Here is a 12,973-nt window from a genome sequence, read left to right as displayed (position 1 = left end):
GTCATTTCTAAAATAGGAGTGAATTCATAAGAAGAATAGCAAGATTCCCTCACAACCATTCATTCTACTATTAAAGAACATCGAATAATTCATGCTATTTTCTGGAGCTTCAGAACAATTTTTATCCTATTTCAATATCAATAAATTTGTACATTGCAGAGAAATGGATGGGTTTTCTCTTTTTGAAAGTAATCAAAGGATAAGATTTCTACACATGTTTCTTAACATTCCAAATTGTGATTATAGTTTACATTTATATGCAATTGGTGGCCCTTTTATGTAACTTCCTAGAAACTCTTATTGGGAGTATCTTGATTGACTGTATTTATTTAAGCTATTTCTGGTCAGTTATACTGAGAGTGGTCTTATAAGTAAATACTTGATTATAGTAATAGTTACATAGTAAAGAAGCACAATATCTGGAAGAATATTGACAAGAAGCATTTACAGAAGCACATTTCATTCTTCTCCAATATATTTGTTAATATTTATCATTTTAATTGGTCAGTAAATGTATGGCCATGGAAGTATTCTGTAGCCACACTGGCTTTACAACAGGTTCAATAAGCATGCTGACCTGGTCTGCTTCAGGGCATGGCTGGTGTTGTTAGTCTGGCCTGAAACCTGTTACTCATTCTCTTTGAAGGCCTCTTCCCCTCAGGTCTCTGTTGAAATGCCATTCCTAGCTATCCAGACCAACAGAGTTGGCTTTTCTATTCTTTGTGATAGTAGTACTTTTATAGCATTACCATTATTTCAGATTGTATACCCTCTTTACTATTTGTTTAGTTACATATCTAATACGTTTCTATTTAACTAGTCTTAATACTATGTCTAATACATAGATGTTCAATAAATATTTGATAAAAGAATGAGTAACACATACCAACATATTTCATATATAATGAGCGTTTGTATCCACTCTTTTTCTTCAAGTGTTAAGATCTCTTAGAGTTTGGGTTGTTGGTTTTTTAATAGTTCCAGTTATTTATAACTTTTTGTCTACCATTGTAGAGAGAGTAATACTCTTCTAAATGTTGATGAAATAAACATGAGATCTGTGGTGATGAATAAATATGACATTATCCTTTTTCCAATTCAGTTGAATTCCAAATAATAACTGGTTGTTTAATTGCACAATGTGTGTGGCATAGCTTCTGGGGTTTGGAGGATGAAGAAACTTGGCTAGAGGTTCTAGAATCACCTAGGTTAAACAGAAGTCATTACAGAGAGGGTGGAAAAAGGCAATTGTTGTGTGTTTCCCTTATTTACTTTCCTAGGTAAGTGATATGTTCTTATTAAGATGTATTTAAATGATTGAAATTGTGAGCTGTTGAATAGTATTTTTCCTCCTATTGTTCCTTTATTGGTTATTCTAAGTGACCACTGTTCTAGGTGCTGGAGCAGATACTCAAAAGTGCTGGGCACTTGGTTATAACACTTCAGTGTTCATTGAGTGGATGTCAAATGAGTGGATGACATGCTTCTTGCCTCAGAGGAGCATGTAGTCCTGTGGAGAGGGAAGATCTTGAAACAATTTTTGTTTTGGGGGCAGAGAAGAAGGAGCTTTGAAATCAGCATGTGACCCAGAGCTGACCAATGGGATGTCTCCTAGAAGCTTTATAGAAAAGGAATTTTTGTATTCTAAAGAGATGGTTAGAAAGAATACCTTCCTTTATCAAGGCTGTCATCATCTCTAGATGTGACATCTGGAGTAGCATCAGAGAGTCTTATAACTATGAGAGGGTAATCAGATGGGAGAGTTGACTTGCCAAAGATGTCAGTGAAGACATTGAACCTGCAAAATTAGTCATACTGGAGATGGCCTGTCTTTGGATTTCTTATCATGTGAGATAATAAATATCTGTAAGCTCTGTGAGGGCAAGGTGTTTGTAAGTTTTGTTCAGTAATATCCTTTATGCCAGGAATAGTGGCCAGCACTATAGCATATACTCCATAAGTCTATCTTATAAAAGCCCAGCTACTCGAACAACTGGTGGCTATGCCACACGCTGTGGCAGCCAACCAGCCTAATCTGGGCCTTAGTCGGCCCCTCCTCCTGGCCCACCCGCCTCGCAATCGGCCCCCAAAACCCTGATCAGGGATGGGGCTGGCCAGCCAATTGCCTGCAGCCCCTCCCCCAGCAGGCCCCACCCCAGATTCCACCCATCCGGATTGAGGGTGGAGCCAACTGCCCGTGGCCCCTCCCCTCACCACCTGGCCCCATCTGGTGGGCCAGTTGGACTCCACCCTTGCACAAACTCATGCACCAGGCCACTAGTATTTTATAATAACTTTAGTTTGCAGCCAAACTTACCTCGACAGTTTTAGGGGGTTTTAATGTGAAATTAGAAGAAGAAATGTTTGTATAAATAGTCTCACTCATATTAATATTTAAATATGGTTAATGATTTTGTTCCTTAGTGTTTAGCCACTTCCTTGTGTTGAAGTTTGGGTAACATTTTATTCCCACAGAGGTTCAAATGGCCTTGATACATTGATGAAGCAATCTAAAACTCACATTCCTCAGATTTTAAAGCAGCCCTGTAATGAGGCAGGAGGGAGAGATTTCATCTCAGGAAAAAGACAAGATGAGAATAATGAGCAAATAGTGTAATTGTGACTTACTCACTTCCATATTGAAAGCTTTCCATTATCTTTAAGCTGCAATTTATAATAAAGGAATTTAATATTTATATATGTGAATATATCTCTGCAGGTTTGGAAAACTTTATTGCACCGTTTTCCTGGATATTGTTATCATATCAGATAAGCAGCATATTCATTACTTCCTTATGCTGGGAACGTGTCAGGATCACCTATCAAGGTTGGACATGATAATTAAGACCAGCCCTGTCTTAGAGTCAATTCTGAAAGCTTTGCTTGGAATCATAAATTTTCAAATTATGTCAGAAAAACTTCATCTATAATGAGAATTGCTATTAGGACTAAAGCACAAAGGTGTCTTGGTGTCAGACCATATCTTAAAGGAATTTATTGAAGAGTGAAAAGCTATTCTAATAACAAATACTCACCAATGAACTTTGAAGGTTGTGAGCTCTCCTAAAGCTCTGGGGAATTCGTAAGAACAGAATTTACTTTTCTTCTGATTTACCTTGGATAAGCTCCTGGAAATAAATTTACTTTTTAAGTGTGAAGGTAGCAATTCATACTTCCCTCTGTCTAATTCCGTATCTCCTGAGGTTTCATCTGCCTTTCCACTGCGCCAACCTCAAGGAGATACCCGTTTTACTTATACAGTAAGCTGGGTTTACTTTTATTGGGGGGGGGGGAGGGGGGCGTTTAGATCTATAACATGGTACTGGCTTTTTTTCTGATGTTTTTCAAAAGTGTCACTTAACTGGTATTTTTGATGAATTTCCCTATTGATACTGTGCTATCTATAACTTAATCTCTCATTCCCTTATTATAACAGAAAGAATTTTTGAGTCCTTTCTATGATGCCACTATCCACATATTATGCTTTTACAGCAATTCCCTAGGCTCATGAAGGTGAAGGATGAAGTTTATAATGGTATCGAATACCAAACTGTTGCTTGATTTATTCAGGAAGGTTGTTACGTACTAGGATCCAGTGACAGCTTAAAAGCTGGTATAATTCATCATCATCAGTTAATTTTCACTGGGTGTCCACTGGGTGCTGAACATGCACACGGCTCTCTGTCAGCAGGTGTGTGCCTGATGAGGTTGATGGAACTCTAAGAAGACGGAATCGTGTCCTTAAGGCGCTCGCTCTATAACAAAGGCAAGTCAGCAAATCCTCGGTGTTGTTAAGCTCTCTGTACAGAATGTACAATACATAACTCAAAGTGCTTCATTTTGGGAAGAGTTGTTGTCACTAAATGTATACTGCTGCTGGAATAATGGTTATGATGTTGGATGGATGAAGAGTAGGTGTTTATTATGGTCCAGTTCTTGGCTGACCAGCACTGACCTGTGTGTGTGAATTTGCAGACACGTTTTGGGTCTGTACATATGCTTTTAAAATATTCCTACCTAATGAGACCCAGTTATCTTTCCAACACAGCAGGTGTACTCTGCCTCCGCCTAATGAGAGACAAAGGAAAGCCACATCAAGATGATGCGTCTAGAGCTAGTGCTAGGCAGTCATTGTTCCAGACTCTTGGCAATGGTATTCTCCTGAAATGATTGGAAAATTTGATCTTGATCAATTTTGGATGTAGCTCTTTATGATCCTATAACTTATGGCTTAAACATATCTGATTGATAATGGTGAAGGGAGTATAGCGTAGGTAGTTGTACTGAAATTTCTCAAGTATAGTGCTGGTCCAAGGAATATCCATTTTCCCTGGATAAGGACTATAAAAGATGATGTAGCCTTGAACTATCATCAACATCTCTCTACTGAGTTTCTTCCTTAAACTTGGCCGGGTTTACCCCAGGATTACCTGCTAAGCTTCCCTTGATGGGTGTACTTCCCGGCCATCTCTGAGAAGGGGTTCAGAAGGCTCTTTTGCAGGGGCCTTCATAGTTCTTTTCTTGTTGGTAATACGGGGTCCAGGGATTGGATTCAGGGATTGCTTTAGGGTGGAACAATCACAAGCCTTTATTTGCTAAGCTAGGGATTTTTCTAGCACTAGAATTTCTTTAACATCTTTATTAGCAGCAATATCTGGTTTGTTTGTTGTTGTTGTTTTGTGTGTTTTTTTTTTGGGGGGGGGCATGGTGGTAGAGGACTTCATTTCTGGTAACTGCCACCAAAAGTTGTGTCACATAATGATCTTTGACTGCAGTCCATTGCTTACCACATTGGTTTTAGGGCTCTGAGCTCCCTGTGCCTCCTTTAGTCTCAATTTAATGGCTTCCTGTCACTGGATCTACCTCTCTGAGTGATAAGGCTTGACCCAAGGATGGCTGCTCCTTCCCTAGGCTGTATCCTTTGTGAATGAGTTATGTGAACACCAATGGGCAGTGGGCAGGTGAGGCACTTGAGAGAGGCTGGAGCGTTAGGCTTTCACAGGTCTTGCACCTCCCTAATATTCCCTATTCCATTTTTCAGCACTTCACATTTGCCTACCCAGTGCACTGAATTTAGACTGTAAGAAAAAATGTGGCTGCTGAAACTCAGCTAGCATGTACAATGATATGAACTTTAAAGGTTCCATGTCACAGGCTAGAGCTGTTGCTTATGCCTGTATACCTGTGAATCGCAGAAAGGCAATTCAGCCTTTGCTCTGCTACCAAGGCCTGCTCTCAGGCAAGGAAGGTTTTTTAAATGTGTCAGTACAGAGGGCAGTACCTTCTTCAGTTTTCTTACGTGACTGTTGCTGGTTAGGGATATGTTGCTTGCATTTAAAAACAGTTTTCTTTACTAAAAGTTGCCTACTCTTTTCAGTTGGCTTTATCTTGACAAGTTAGAATGGAGTTTGTTGTTTACTGAAAGCCACATGAAGTCCAATAAATTCACTTGTGAGTAGTTTTCTACAGTTACCCTGAAGCTCCAGTCTTACTATTATACATAGGATCTGTGTCCCATGGACTGATAGCAGTTTAAGTACTTTTCAAATTTCTGCCTACCCACTAATTGATTCATTCAAAACAAAAGAAATGCCTTTTATATCTTAAAGATATTTGTTTTGAATATGCCCATTATTACCTATGAGAAAAATCAGGAGTGATTCTTCAAAAGACCATTAAGATATTATTACTTGTAAAGTCATCGACTTATAAAATTTTCAGTATGTACAACAGGTTGCTGGAAGATTATTTCTTTGTGCTCTCTTTTTATTGAATTAATATATTTTTTGTCATACGAAAACACTCTTTAGGATATTTATTTTCTGTAAAATATAGGTTTATATACATTCATTTAGATATAATTATTATAGAGTTATAAATAATTCTAAGCAGAGGGCAACTTTGAGTTGAGTCAAAGAACAAATGATATACAACAAATATAAATTATATATACTAAATATATAAAACATGAAAATAAAACTTGCAGACCACAATCCATAATAAAATCTGCTAATGTAAACTGACAATATTCTTTTCTCAAATATATGACAGATAGGCTCATGTAATCCTGATAAATTAACTAGAAACTATAATGTACAATAGCTGACATTAAATAAGGCCAAACTTGTCATTCATTTGAGGATAAAAAAACACACAAGCATTAGATCCCACTTCATGGAATACATGTAAGAAACCTGAAACACCAATCAGAAAGAATGTATGCACCACTGTGTTCACAGCAGCACAATTTACAATAGACAAGATCTGGAAACAGCCCAAGTGCCCATCAGTAGATAAGTGGATAAAAAAGCTGTGGTACACTTACACCAAAGAAGAGTCTCTTATCCTTTGAGACAGCATGGAAGGACCTGGAGAGTATCATGCTAAGTGAAATAAGCCAGTTAAAGAAAGATAAGTATCATATGATCTCACTCATATATGGAATCTAAAGAACAAAATAAACTGATGAACAAAATAGATCCAGAGACACAGAAACATGTAACAGTCTGATGAATCTAAGAGGGAAGGCGAGGTTGGGTGGGTGGGAAGAGATTAACCAAAGAGCTTAAATGCATGTATTCATAACCCATGTACACAGAAAATAGCATGGTAAAGGCTGGGGCGGGGGTGGGGGGGTACTGCAGGCTAGAAGAGATTGATGGGGAACAAAAGGGGACATATGTAATACTTTCAACAATAAAGATAAATTAAAAAAGCATTAGAGTAAAGTTGCAATTGGAGAAGATAAAGATTTTTGTTATTGGTTTACTGTTTAGGGACTTTTCAGTAATACATGCAAATCTTAAAAGAAAACGTCTGACTGAATTTCTTAATCTTTACTTTTGATTTTAATTTCCTATCAAGTCATGTTTTTTTTTTTTTCTGAAAAAAATGAAGATAATGTTTGTGTATTTATTTAAAACCTGTTCATTTACAAGAAGGTTTGGGTTGCTGTACAGAAAAAAAGAAGAAGAAACCTCTGATGACACAGAATAAAAAAATGAAAGCCAAATAGTAAATCAGAAAAAAAAAAAGGCAGAAAAGTAGGAAAGAGGGGGGCAAAAAGGGATGGAACTGGGAAGTTAAAGGAACCCAGTCCCCTCTCATTTGCCCTCATTTGCCAGTGATGCTCTGAATGCCCAGGGAGATAAGGTACGTTTCTCAAGTTCAAAGAGCCAGGACCCACTGGGCCTAGAATTCAGACTGCAATGTCCTTCCAAAGCCTATGCGCATCCCATCGTCTCTGTGAGGAAGGCAGTTGTGCACATTTGCTGCTGATAGAAGTGACGGACTCGTGCATTTTGGTTGGGACCGTCCTCGCTTTCAAACGGAAAGTTCTGAGCCCAGCGCCTCCCTTTATCCCAAGCAGAGCGGGCTGGTTGGCCACCTGGCTGGCTTCCTCCCGCTGTGGTAAGGAGAGGACTTGGAGGGAGGGAGGAACTTGTCTTCAAACAGCAGAGCAGGCTGAGTGCCTCTCCTCCAAACTCCGTGATGCTTAGGCTCCTGCATTGCCCAGCTGAGCCGCTGCTGGCTGCTTTCTATCAGTCTATGGATTGGGGGTGGCCTTTGTTCTGCTAATATGTTGTGTGTGTTTTTTCTAATGAATGTGGTATTTTTGGGGTCACTTGGGAAGATGCAGTTCAAGTACATGTATCTAGACCATACCAGGTTGTTAGAAGGCCTTGGTGGAAGCTGTTAATGTGTTCTCACTGTGAATCCCAGCATTCATCTCCTGGCTAAAGAGATGAATGCAGTAGTATGAGGTGGGAGGCTCTTCTTCCCACTGACAGGCAGATGCCTTCTGTCTGTTTTTTCCAGCATCCCTTAAGATAGTGGTCGGCAAATTGTGGCTCACGAGCCACATGTGGCTCTTTGGCCCCTTGAGTGTAACTCTTCACAAAATACCACGGCCAGGGAAAGTCTATTTTGAAGAAGTGGTGTTAGAAGAAGTTTAAGTTTTAAAAATTTGGCTCTCAACTTTCAATCGTTGTCTTGTTGATACTTGGCTCTGTTGACTAATGAATTTGCCGACCACTGGGTTAAGATACTGCCCTCAGCTGCTGCCCAGGCAAGAAAGAAGGCATAGACAGAGCACAGGAAAGTCTGAAGGCCAAGAACTAGAAGTAGCAGAAATAATCTCTGCTTTCATTACTGAGAGCTGTCACAGACACATGACTGCACCCAACGCAAGGAAAGCTGGGAAGTAGTTCGGCCACGAGCCCAGAACAATGGCGAGAAGGGATTTGTGGGAAAGCTAGTAACCACCCCCCCCCACCCCCCCCCCACCCCCGCTTCCAGGTTTGACTTAAACATGCTTCAGTGCTTTCTATTTTCCCCCCCAAACACAGAAAAATGATTGATTCTCTAAACAAGCTCTTAAGTTTTATTGTCTTGTTTTGGGAAGAATTTCCAACCCCTCTCACCACTGATTTATTCTGCAATAGTGAAAACTGAATTACTGTTGAAATACTATTAGATGTATGATATCATCATAAGAAAATCCCTTCCGTCCCGCAAATTCCCAGTCATGCAGTCACAGAATTTGACTGGTATTCTCAAATTGGTTAATGTTCCCAAAAAGTCACAATTCCAAACTATTTTAATATATTAATATATATATATATTAGTAAATAAAATAAATATGGGATACAATATCTGATGAAAGAGTTCAGAAGTTCAAGAGGTAAATACAAAATTTCTGGAGGCCCTTGGAGTGGAACTAAGGAGACAGAGGGAGAAAATGCCAGGAGCTTCCAGACCGTGTAAGTGCTAGGCTGCAGGGGCCACTGGGGGTCTGCCCCCTGAGGAAGGTTTGCAACAAGCTGATGGACAGAGTTGTCCATTAACACATTTATTTCAGCCTGAATTTACATAAGTACAATAAGATAGTTTTATTATATTTGTGCATATCGTACATACATGCATATGTAATAATAAATTTGTCATTATATAATAAAACAGTTTTGTTTTATATGTGTGTATATATAAGTAAAATCTCTACCGTGGTGCATGTGTTTGCATGTGTGTGTTTGCCTCAATATCAAAGTGATTACAGAGTAGCAGCGTTACTGGGTACCCCGTAAAAGCTTATATCGATAACTATCTTTGGGGAAAATAATTTCAATTTGCACCAAGTCATTTTTACTCCTCTCTCCCCACATATTCTATTTAGATCATTTTGTTACTGACAATTTTAAACTCTAAGCTTTTAATTTTGATTTTTTTTTTTGTACAACGACCATTTGAAAAAAATGGCATAATTCTTTTGTAGTTTTATTAAATTTTATGTAAAGAGGCCAGCCGCTGCAGATGATTTGCACATGGTAATAGATTATATGCCAGGGAAAAATGTTGCTTTTGTTGCTTCTCCAGTAGGCGCAGTTCCAAGTATAGTTATTACTAAGCTACAATATCACACATTTAAAAAAAAAGTTATCAAAAGAATTTCATGCTATTGACTCATTACTCCCCTATTTATTATTATTATTGAAAATCAGTAGATCTAATTCTCTTGGTTTCCTTCCTGATTGAAAACATCTGAACCTAGAAAGCACAGGGTTTCTTAAGACATTTGTAACTATTCATTATGGATCTTAAACTTACAATCATGCTGCATTGTATGAGCAATGATTTAAAAAAAAGTCTTTACAATACATATGATAATCGGGTTACCAATGCTATCAAGGTTTGAAGATGCTGAATGTTCATATAACTGGTATTTAAATTTTGATGCGTTTTGCATTTGTTACTGAATATCAAGAATACCTTTTTTTTCCTCCCCCATATAGAGTAAGTTTAAAATGGGATCTTTTGTAGAAACCTCTAGCCTGTTTAGAATGATATAACAGATGCCCGAATGTTCACATATCAAACAAAATGCCAGCTATCTGTAGAAAAAAGGTGTCAAAAAGTTTCTTTGTACCTTGAACGCAGGCGATTATGTAGTACAAAATGCAGAGTTTGTAAAATTTCTTGAATATACAGGCTAAAAATGAATAATTCAAAACAAATCTTAAGTTCTACATCCTATTGTCCCTTTATAACGCAGGCAGAAGATAGCAGCGCACTCCCAATAGAGCTGAATTTGCACAAGTTACACCTCTGAAAATGCCAGATGGTCTACGGTCTACTTTTGAGAGCTGTCACATATGTAAAGATTTGAAAAAAGAAAGACAGCTGAATGAGAGCAGTGAATCGTTAAAGGGAGAGTGAGGGTCCCTAGGCGTCACCGGTGTTTTAAGAGGCATTGTGTTGTCGTTGCCATATTAGCATGTTGTGTCTTTTTTTTTTTTTTTTTAAGCCATACACAACTTTTACACAATAAGAAAAAGAAATCTGTCTAAAGCCAAGTAGTTATGTTTTTTTTTTCTTGTTTTTTTTTTTCTTTTTTTTTTTTTTCAATCAGGTATTTTTGTTCTTTATCCGAGAATAAAATCATGTTTCTGACTTTTAGGTGAATTTTACTGTAAGATTCAAATCATATCCATGAGAAACTATCAATGGAAGTGAACATAAATGTCTGTGGAGATAACTAATATATCTAGGACTTACCCAGTTTTGATCTGACATATATATATATATATATATATATATATATATATATATAGAGAGAGAGAGAGAGAGAGAGAGAGAGAGAGAGAGAGAGAGTGCATGCATCTGACAAAATCATAAAACTAAGGAAGTTTTAATGTGAAAAAATTAAAATAAAGAGATAATACTTGGTTTCTTGATCATAATACAAACTATAGTAAAAATAATTAGGTGACAGGGAAATAAAAAATACTGTACTATTCTTTAGCTGCCAACCGAAATGGGTATCATTGGAAACTGAAAAGTAGGTAAATCATTAAGGATGTGTTTGAATATCACTCCAGCCATATCCAGTCATTTGCATATAGTCAGTTTTGATAGAAAAAGACAGGATCTGTCAGTTTGTCAGTTTTAGAATTTGGTGGCAAGCTATAGTTCTCCTTCATTTTTAATTATCGAGAACGTTGAACTATTACATAGTGGTTTTGAATTTATCTTAGATTATGGACTATCGCAGTTTATGGACAGTCCATTTTTGATTGATAAGAAGTCTCCCCAGCACTGGCCCGTGACATTTCAACTTAACGGAGCTCTTCGATTGCTTGAGTTACTCTTTTCAGAGAAACAGTGGCCCAGTACATTCCACTTATTGGCGAGATTGCTGGAAAGTGCTCTGAAAAGAACACCAAATTAGTTTGAACTCTCTTTCACTGTCTTCTCTGGCATCCCTTTAGATAAATATGTATAACTACCTGGATGCTCAATAGCAGTCATTAGGATGTCATTCTCCTTGATACAAGGAGTTACAGGAGCAGCAAATTAATCTCTAGATCAAATGGTTACTCACCCATAAGAAATAGCTCTCCTTCTGCAGACGCCTGGACTGCCCATTTTAGTTATAAGAAGGGTGTATAGAGCTTCTAAGTAGACAAGTAACCTTTTCTTCTTTTCATCGGAAGTTAGGAGAAAAACAAAATATTTTGATACATTTTACATCTATTAATTTGTGATACTCACAAATATTTAATTTTTGACAATTATTCTCCTTTGTTCTTTACTAAACAATTGAAAAACAGTAAGAGGGATTTATATATTAGTTTTTTTTATAAATCAGGTATTCATGTTAATAGATGATGTGAAACCATGTTTATTAAGTAAAAAAATCAGTTTGTCTTTTCCTTGAAATCTGTACATTCATAAATAGGATATTTTGATATTGAACAAGGACAGAAGTAAACAATGTGTGCTAAAGCCCTACTCAAAATGCAAATTGTCGTGTTTGTCAAAAATATATACCAAGTCTTAGCTAGTCCTAGATCACAGATAATCATTCATTTTTAGACATGATCAATGCCATGTATAATGGTTATGGCTTTCATACATTATGTTTTCTAAGTTGAAGAGCTCTTAGTATTCAGATTTAATTTATATTTTCTAACTGTTATAATCATAAATTAAAAAGACTAATTATAACAGCAGTTTTAGAATCTGAAATTCCAGGAAATTATAAAAGGAAATTTTGACAATGAATATTTTTGTGGTTGCTATTGTTTTTAACTGAAGAAATGCTTTCATTGATAGCATTGCTTAGGAATGTTAGTAAATAACAATTTTAATAATTTCATTATTTACCAGTCTAAACAGATAACTTTTTCTGGGGAGATCAGAGCTCTAGGCTTCAGTACCCAGAATCCATTTTGGTTAATTTAAATGAAAAATAAACCTATTGTCAGCACAGAGATCCTCCCAAGAGTTAGCCAGCTAAGGGCTACATTCAGAGTGGCTTCTCTAATGAAAACCTCACTGCTGCACTGTTGCTACATGGTCTGCTGGAACGTGGGCATCAAACATTGCACCCCACAGTATTTCTCTATATGGTCCAGCTTTCATACATGAATCTATTGTTCTTTTCCTTTTATTTCAAAAGATAATGGAGTAGTTAACTGTTTCTGAGGGAGAGCGAGATAATACTTCTATATCTCTGGTACCAGAAAGAAGACCTGATACAAAGAAAATAATCCATTTTTTTCTGCTGAATGAGTGTTAAATTACTTTTTCAGATTCCTAACTTCAATTTTCTTAAGAACAAAACACTTTTTCCCTTCTGTTTTTATGCCCTTTCATAAAGTCACTTTTGATGACCCCCTTTCTCATTTTCCTCTTTAGTAAATATATTTTCTCTACATTTATTCTTTTATTTTTACTTATTTTATTTTATTTTTATTTTTTATGTTTTTATCAGAAATAATTGTTTCATTATTGATTAAGGTATTACCTATGTGTCCTTATCGCCCAATTGTCCCCCGAACCCTTTACTAATACTCTCACCCCCCTGTTGTCTGAGTCAGTTGGTTAGGTTAATATGCATGCATACAAGTCCTTTGGTTGATCTCTCCTCCTTACCCCCACCCTCCCCTATCTTCCCTCTGAGGTTTGATGGTCT

General features: G+C 37.2%; 1 protein-coding gene across 3 annotated transcripts in view; it reads left to right on the top strand.

Moving 5' to 3' along the window:
- Nucleotides 1–12,973, top strand: part of MDFIC (MyoD family inhibitor domain containing) — a 76,986-nt gene that overhangs the window by 37,517 nt on the left and 26,496 nt on the right. The gene's annotated exons all lie outside the window — the stretch shown is intronic.

This window comes from Pipistrellus hanaki (assembly GCF_964339955.1).
Source record: "Pipistrellus hanaki genome assembly, chromosome: 10".
Lineage (NCBI taxonomy): Eukaryota > Metazoa > Chordata > Mammalia > Chiroptera > Vespertilionidae > Pipistrellus > Pipistrellus hanaki.
The sequence above is the reverse complement of the archived record's forward strand: the minus strand, read 5'-3'. Positions and strand labels throughout refer to the sequence as shown.